Here is a 7,672-nt window from a genome sequence, read left to right on the forward strand (position 1 = left end):
ATTTTAGCTCTCAGAAAGCACCCCAAGAAGGATTAGGCTTGACCGTAAAACGCAATCAATACTTTCCCCCTTCTCCTCCTTCAGATCAAAGGCACTGAACTGGAGGAAGTGTTTCAATCCATCCTTACTGGGGGAGAACGAAGGCAGGAATGCAGGAAACAAGAAGACAATGCACCATCAAAGCTGCCGCAAGGTGTTGGATCAATGACAACATCTGCATGAGGGTCTGGGCTACAATTGAAGCTGTTACCATGGGAACAGGTGCAAAAGCATCAAGCGGGAGGGAGAAGGCAGTGATGAAAGGTGGGAAAGCGGGAGAGAGTATTTTTAGATCACTTAGGAGGAATGCTACGCAATTACATCATCCTATCTCATTATTTGCACCCATGCTGCACAATGCATCGCAGCGTCTGCCTCAGGCTGTTAAATGGGAAAACGTTATTATGGATGTGAATTATAAAATCTGAGGTGAAACTTGAGCTCAGGAGTTATTAGACATCACTATTCTGTAATAAAGGAGAGCATTTAATACACTGTGCTCTACGGATTCACTGTACGGTGCAAGAAGCACTGTGTCTACAATTTTAATATTCCCAGAAAGTAATTATGACTCATCTTTTTATTGTTATTAAGAAGCAGAGTGCAAATAATTTTACACATTTGATATCCCACACATCAACAAGCCTTTTGCGCTGGAGAAACATGGCCTAATTTTCCAGAGTGCTGCGTGCCAACGTGCTCTGAGTGAATGTGGTAGTAGTTGTAGATGCTCAGCACTGCCAAAAATCCAGCCATCCATGGCACATGTGAAAGAAGCCTCATTAATCTCAAAAATACAAAGCATACATTTCACTGCCTGTGTTCAGCTCCTTAGGGAGGGACAGCCCTCTTTTACAGTTAAGGACCCAGCAGATACCCATGCATTTGCTGAATATAGCCCTGATTCAGGGAGAAAACAAAAATAAGACTCTCAGACACCACTCCTGGCTGACAAACAGAGGGGAGAGCCTCCAGCCTGGAGAGTTGAAACAAGCTGGGGCTCTTCTACCTTGTGCCAAGATGTGGGTGCCTGGATCCCACTGCACTGGAGAGGCTGGAATCGCTATTACTGTCACACCGCTGGTGGTGAAGTTGGAAGGATAAACCCAGAGAAATGTGTTTCTTGTGACTGCAAAACTCTGAGCCTGCTCTCTGCCCTGGAATAAGCATCAGTAAATGCCGTCCTCAGCCAGAGTGTCCAGGGCCACTGGAGCCTGTCACTGGAGATGGGCAGGGACTGAAATTCCTAATCCATGCTGATGCCCAGTGATGCTGTCAAAATACCACTGGGTGAGTGACAGGGCTTGCCCTAGCTTTTGCCCTGTGCGAAGCGAAGCACGTGGGCCCTCAGCCATTTGTTTTCACACTTCAGACTAACCCCAGCGTCAGCGGGCGAGAACAGGAGGCGGGTAACCGGAGTGGTGCCAGGATCTATTGCCAGGGGAGCAGGCATGGACAGGCAGCGGAGCACAGCCTGGCTGTGAGGAGTGAGCTAGTCTGATGTCATTTTGCAGCAGTCCTCCTAGGTGAGCTAAATATACCCTCTTTGCCCACTCCCCTTTCCAGCTCTCTGCTGCTGTGCAGCCCATTCCAAGAGTACGAGCCGGCACAGGTGGGCCAGGGGCAGTAGCAGAGGGCTGTGGGCATGCGGCTGCAGCCCCAGCCTCCCTTGCCCTGCCATAAAAGGCACTAGTGCACAGCCTGGCCAAGCATGGAAACAGAGCGAGAAAGAGACCATGGTGGATGAGCAAAAATACAAGTGAGCCGGAAAGGTACCTCCTGGCTGTAGGCAGAGGTTGCTTAAAGCAAGGACAACAGGTAGCAAAATCTGACTGGTTTTTTTTTTCACCATGCAATTGTGATGTGCACGTCTTCTCTCTCTTTAAGCTCTCCTTCCTCACAGAAGATCTGATTGTCTAAATACATGATAAACAGTGAAACATGCTGACGTATGTGTGCTACTTCTGATTCATCTTCAGGGAGGCAAGATGAACGTTACCCAACACAGTGTATCTCAAACTGCCAAGGGTCCCACAGCGCATGCCTATGAAGCAGGACTATAAAAGGTGAATTTAGCTGAGCTTGAGATAACAACACCTGAAGACCTTTTTCTTTCCTTGCCTAAATGCAGTCTTCTAGCTCCAACATTCCTGAGTCTGTTGTACTTAAACCTCCTGACTTAACTAGACCATGCCTGAAACAACAGCCTTTTTTATTATATCATTGGCTAAACTGACCTATTCTGCACATTGTCTTCATTCAGCTTAACCTCGTCCCCCTTTCCTAGTTAAGCTAATGCACAGCACAATATTAAATAACGTTTGCTTTCTTCCTGGCAGCCTTCTTTTGGCACTTCTCATATTTTATTTTTGAGGAAGGAGGTTAGGGTTTTACATCTTAGAATATTAGTGTTGGATATAGATGAAACAGTATTTCATAGAACTTATCGTTTAATTTCTGTTATATGTTAGCTTTGGCAGTGCAGGAATCATAGTCATGCCAGTAGAGAAACTCTGATCTGAATGAGAGTAAAACTCAGCTAGGCTTGAAGCAAGGTTGTTGAAAATACTTACAAATACTAAAAATCTGGCCCATGCTTTTGGGGATACAGGTGCTGTTGATGCCCTAAATACCCATTTTATAAGAGGCATGACCTCTCTGCAAAAATCAAGGACCATTTTAGGACAACATACAACTTGGGATGAAGAGTCACTCTGGACACATATGGAACTTGCCTGCATCATTCCGGGAGCAGCAGGATGCCATCCTCTGCCTGGCTCAATCCTTAGGAGGGAGGAAGGGTGACTTCCCTAATCCCACATGTGTCATGACAACCAGCACCTCCTGGATGGCCCCTTCCCCACCCTGGACCACCAGCTGCTGCCTTGCTGATTGCCCAGATGTCCCCTGATCTGCTGCTGCCAGCCCAGTCCTTCTCCATGATGTTGGTATCCTCTTCAGTCCTCCTTCTGTGTACTGTGCCCTCCCCTGTATTGAATTTCACTGTATTGATCTCAGACCATTTCTCCCATTTGTCAAGATCACTTTGATTTCTAGCCCTCCAAAGTGCTTTCAAAGTGTGCTTCCCCACCTGGAGGTACCAACAGATTTTATAGTGTGCTTTCTATCCCATTACCCTCCTTATTAATATTAAATAAAAGCAGTTCAATCCAGTGTCGTTTGATTGCTGCTCTTCCTTCCTACCACCCTTTCCTGGTAGTGGGGCAGTGAACAGCCCTATCTGTGAGATGCAGGAGGGACATGGGCTTGCCACCGGTGATAGCAGCCCCCTGAAGACAGGTGGGAAAGCACATTGCCCCACGCTCAGCAGCTTGCTGCTGCTGGTGCCAGGCATTGGAGCTTCATGTCTGACGTAGGCACGCCTCCATCCAAAGTTAAAAAGCTGCTCTTGTGCATGTGTGCATGCATGGCGGTGTTGAACCTCAAGCCTGTAACCAGAAGACAAACTGGGCTTTGTTTGGCTTGTCAAGACCACCAAAGCTTGGGCTACCAGAAACATTTACTGAGTGAGTTTGTGTAGTTTCAGCTCAGGCTTGCCAGGGACCCAGCTGAACAATTAAATGAAATATCAGTTCAGTTGCAGGTCGCAGCACAGCCGTAGCTCTGCCTTGAATGAATAAAATTAATCATTCTCCCTGATTCTCTAATCAACCCAGTCCTCAGAGGTGTAAATTACACTGGCAAATGTATAATCAGGGAAGTTTTCCAAATTAACCTAAAAAAAACCCCAAGTACCTACTGGATCTCTCGGCATTGGCTGAGCTGAGCAAAGGCTAAAACAAGTGCAACAAAAAAATGGGTGGCAGCAACCATGCCTTGCAAAAGCTGATGGAAGAACAACCAGTCTGGAAGGGAGGGCTTCGATTCAACGTGACAATGCCCTCCCTCAGGCCAGCGTTTCCCCATTGACTCTACCCAGATGCTCGGGACATTTCTCCAAGCATTTGTTTGCATGGAAAATCCATTGGGATCCTCAGCAGGTGCAGGAGCACCTCAGGGAAGGTCCCAGTCCCTTCAGCCAGTAGACCTGCAGGAATAAAATAAACCTCAACACATGACTAACAATAAAACACAGAGGGTGAGGGTATGGCCACCAACTGATGCCACCCTCTGCTAAATGCACATTCACTGGCAACCTTGGTCTGGCGATTGGATGGAGTGGGACATCAACTTGACAGCTTCCATGTGGTTTTGTCTTCTCAGTGCTTCTGTGGTTGGAAACACCAGTGCTTCTCGGAGAAGTGAAGGTGGCTGCTGCGTGACAGTGCCCGGCAGACAGACAGTGTGAAACAGTTACTCACCCACTAACCTGCCTCTGTGAAGGATATTGAGTCACTTTGTTTATTCTCCCCAAAGATGTGGATTAAAAAAATGGTCCTGGTGTGTACTGAGTAACAAAAAAGAGGAGATGTCAGAATTGAAAATGACTATTTAAAATGCAGCATTGGAGCCTTTAAAGGAAAACAATAAAGCAAATCAGCAAAACTTGAGTTACAAGTGTATTGTCTGTGTGACTTGGGGGCACGAAAAGACTTCAGATGGGGCCCAGCCTGCTGCTTTATGTACCCACTGCTTTATTATGTAAAATAAAAATAAAATGTTTTCCAGCAAATAATGGTAAATATTTGATGATGTAATTATGCCTTATTAATGCAATGTTCTTTCTTTGGCAAATTAAATTTTCACAGGAATTCATCACCCATTTCATTTTTATTATTTAGGCTATGCGTATGTCACAATTGTTTGTTATGTACTTTCATAACAATTTGATTAATATTAAATGTTTAAAATAAAAACTTTTATATTTTAGTTATAATGGCCATACAAAAATATTATGAATATGAGTCAGTATTTATGGCCCACATTAGTTCTTAGTATTACTTTTGATATTTTTATTGCTGTACAGGACATGCACAGTTCATTACATAGGAAAAATAGCTTAATTTTGAGGAGCTTTATAACAATCCTAAAACCACAGAGATTTCCTTGCCACACTGCATGAGCCCTCTCTGTCCTCCCACTCCCACCTCTTATCCTGAAGAAGGCAGATCTGAAGGAGAGACAAATCTGACCTAACCACATCCCTGGAAGAACGAACTTTAAATAGCATGAATGCAGGAGTTACAAGCTTTGAAAATCCTGACAACACAGTTCCTGTCCATCCAAACATGCAGTTCTGGACCATGGCTGGACAGGAACTGGGGACAGCGTTTACTACCAGGAATTACTTCAAGGGTCTGTGAGGCATCTTTCATACCTGTTGGAAGTGGTGATAAACCGACACTGTATGTTTGACAATTACCCACTACAGCAAAGCTCCTTGTGGCCACTACAGAGAGCAGCTGCAGCTAGCACCCTACTGCTGTGGGTTTCAGGCTTCAAAGATGCCCAGGAGGAGCAGAAACCCCTGCGGCACCCGGAGCAGCACTAGGTTTTCTGCTCCAGTACTTCAGGCAATTTCAAGCACTTTGGGGTTTGGTTTGGTTTTTTTGGTTTTTTTGGGTTTTTTTTGCAATGCTGCAGGTAAGCGCTCTCGCTTCTATTAAAAAAAAACAAAAGGGACCAAAAAAAAACCCTTCTCAGGCACACTTCGTGCTTTCTGCCAAGCCACTGTGAACCAAGCAATCCCTTGCAACATTTTTGGATGGATCAAAACTGCCACAGTCATTACTGCGCATGTGTAGGATTTTGATCCTAAACAGATACCTGTGAAGGACTTACTTTCCTTTTGCTACATCTTGGTGCTCTGTTAGCTTTGACCACATCCTTACAGACTCTAAATGTCACTATATCTCCTGCCAGCTTCAGGCTGCATGCACAGAGCACCTTCTTCCCAGCTCCAGTTATGCTGGATTTCACTGGCATGCTAGCATGTTGTCTGTAGGAAGAAAATCAGATCACTTCCTGATGACAGCAGGACACATGGGGCTGCAGATGACAGCACCCATCCCCACTACCACTTCCACTGATGGGAAATGACAGGTCCTCGCTCCGTCAGAACAATAGGGTGCAGCTAGGATTTCCTTACCCAGGTTCCTCTTATTGACTTGGAAGAGGCATGACTGCTTCCAGCTTTGCCGAGCTTTTATGAGACGTGGTAGACTTCTTCCACACACCTTGCGCTCTTTTAAAGTGGCGCAGAATGAATACAGAGCCCCTGGTGTTTGTCTTGATGGGTTCCTATCCACCTTGCCCTGCTACATCTGACCGGCTGAGGCAAATGACTGCCATGGCTGGTCCATAAAGTGTCAGTGTGATCCTTACCTGTGTGAAGCCAACTAATGGTGCCAGACTTTAGCAAGTTAAATAGTCCTTGTAAATATTCTCCACTCCAAGCCAGCTCTTCTGTTTCTGAAGTGCTGCCAGACAGCCATCCTACCTCTGTGGTGGGTAATATCCCCTGTGGTTTGGAGTTTGCTAGGCAGAGCAAGCAGACACAGCTAGCAACAGAAGTCCTGTATTTTCCTCCGTGACTGTTGTAGTGGTTTCAAACAAGCAAAGAAAATGTTCCTGAAGGCATAGAGATTCAAGCACCAGAGGAAAAAGCAGCCAACTTCCCCTGCACCACCAGTGCTTGCTCTGAAGATCTCATCCTGATTCTCATTCTGGTTCCCCAGGCTCCAGAGGCATATCAGACACTGCTTTCCACTGAACTGAAACCCCTCATTTCAGGTGATTTTATGGAAAACATTTGCTTCCTGAGGGTGGTTCAGGAACTTTTGGGCTGTGGGAGGGCAGGCAGAGTGTGCGTGGTCTCGCATGTGCTGTTCTCACCTCTTTCCTTTTTCAAACACACGCATATGGGGGCCTTGGGCAGCCTGATCTAGTGGAACATGTCCCTGCCCATCACTGGGGTGTTGGAACTAGATGATCTTTAAGGTCCCTTCCAACTCAAACTATTCTATGATTCTATATGCATGCTGCCTCTGCCCACAAAAACTACTGAAGAAGCACAGGCTGTGTGTGGTTGTGACTGCTTCATTGCAGCCTGTCATGGGCTGCTAGATCTGCAGAAGCAAATTCAGACCTCAGTTTCCAGAGGCAAGGGAGCCAGGACCCCATTTCTAAGTGCTTTTGAAACCCTTTGCCAAGCGTAGGGGCCCTCTCTATTATCAGAACAGTCTGTGCTTTGTTTCCTTCAAATAACACCATTTCAGAAAGCTGGAGAGGAGCAGCTCCCGGTCCCACCCCTCCATGGAGTCTGGCAGCTCTGGCAGGGCACGGCAGCAGTACCTGAAACAGGGATTGTACCCACTGGCCTCCTGTGCTGCCCTTCACTAACAGGGCTGCCACTTTCCATTAAGGGCAGAGCACTCCGTGTTCCTCAGCCACCTTCATAAAACAGGGAGGGGGGGAGGCTGTCAAAGTGGAAGGCCTCATTAATTTGGTTTGAAGGTAACAGCGGCCATGCAAAATAGATGGCTGTTTGGCCCCTGGGTTCTGGCTTGCGTCTGATGCAAGGGTGCAAGGGTGCAAGGGTGATGGCCTTCCTCCATTCAGAAACTGTTTCCCTTCATCTGTTGGATTTCAGTACCTTTGAAAAGAAATAGACCTCCAATATGGAAACCAGTAGCATGAGCCTGGGACAACAGCTAAATTACACTGTTAAAAA

The 7,672-nt window shown here is 46.3% G+C and overlaps 1 long non-coding RNA gene across 1 annotated transcript; it reads left to right on the top strand.

Moving 5' to 3' along the window:
• The first annotated feature begins 202 nt into the window (after nucleotides 1-202).
• Nucleotides 203-3,194, top strand: LOC128851594 (uncharacterized). The gene is made up of 3 exons (XR_008448922.1): nucleotides 203-1,565; nucleotides 1,927-2,105; nucleotides 2,651-3,194. It is a non-coding gene; the product is annotated as an uncharacterized LOC128851594 (long non-coding RNA).
• The last annotated feature ends 4,478 nt before the right edge of the window (nucleotides 3,195-7,672 follow it).

This window comes from Cuculus canorus, chromosome 3 (genome assembly GCF_017976375.1).
Source record: "Cuculus canorus isolate bCucCan1 chromosome 3, bCucCan1.pri, whole genome shotgun sequence".
NCBI classification, from domain to species: Eukaryota; Metazoa; Chordata; class Aves; order Cuculiformes; family Cuculidae; genus Cuculus; species Cuculus canorus.